A 1,129-nucleotide genomic window follows, 5' to 3' on the forward strand; every position below is an offset into this window, starting at 1 on the left:
GATTGTATATTATGAAATTTTAACTGAGTGATTTCATTATGTATTTTTGAGCGTAGATGAAAAAAATATGCGAAATAATGGAAACACAGATTTTGTGCCATCGGTAACTATAACGTAAATACGAAATATTTTTTATGAAACAAGCCGATGAGCGTTCCATCATATTTCGAAATTTGTACTATCCACTCACATAATTTTTACCAAAAACAAAAAACATAAAAATCTCGGGATATGTCGGTACGTGCCTCGTTAGTCGCTAACATCTAGCGTATCACTGCGCGCAATTTATTTAAAAACATACCTCTGCGTACTTTAATATTTTTTTTTTTTTTTTTCGACTCAACATGCTTCATAATGAATGTATTTCGCCACATCCCTCTACGCGCGTTACGTCATTTATTCGAAAACATTTCCGCTGCGTGCCGATGAAAACACGACGATACAAGCCGACGAAATTGTACGATTGTTACAGCATTAAGTGCGGTTAACCGTAGCGATTTTTTCCGGTTTCTCCAGCTATTTGTATTAGCTTAGCTAACCGACCATCTCTTTTCTGTTTTCAGGTAAGTGTTACGACTCCCGGCCGTCGATCTTTCCAACCCCTTCTTTATCCTGTACGAAACGCTTCGCTCCTATACGTGCTGCGAAAACCCTTCTCCACCCTCTAAGTCCGTACCCTCTTCATTCTTGCCTGTTTCCCCAACTCCTTTTTCCGGCATGTATATCTTCCTCTCGGCTCCACCCGGCTAGCCTTACCACCCTCCGGCCTTGCACCGTTGTTTCCCTTCGGCCCTCTTGAAAGTCTGGCCACAGTCGACTGGTAAGTTTACCTTTCAATTAATCGGCCGCCATGGCGAGCATCGGCTAACTGCCAACTATCTGGCCATTATCTACTAGAGAAGTAATTGGGATTGGAAGTTGCGCGCCTTACCGGCTTGCTCTTATGTAACCGTGCAAGCAGGATGGACGGAATTGCGTGGAACGCAATTTCCGGCAAGCATGGCTTTCTCTCTTTCTCTCTCTCTCTCTCTCTCTTGAATGTATTTTATCGCATGATGTGCGCGACGGTAATTGTCTCTTCGTTGCTACGTCTTAATTTTTACAGCGTACTCGAATAATGAAAGCCGCG

This window comes from Anoplolepis gracilipes, chromosome 9 (assembly GCF_047496725.1).
Source record: "Anoplolepis gracilipes chromosome 9, ASM4749672v1, whole genome shotgun sequence".
Classification (NCBI taxonomy): domain Eukaryota; kingdom Metazoa; phylum Arthropoda; class Insecta; order Hymenoptera; family Formicidae; genus Anoplolepis; species Anoplolepis gracilipes.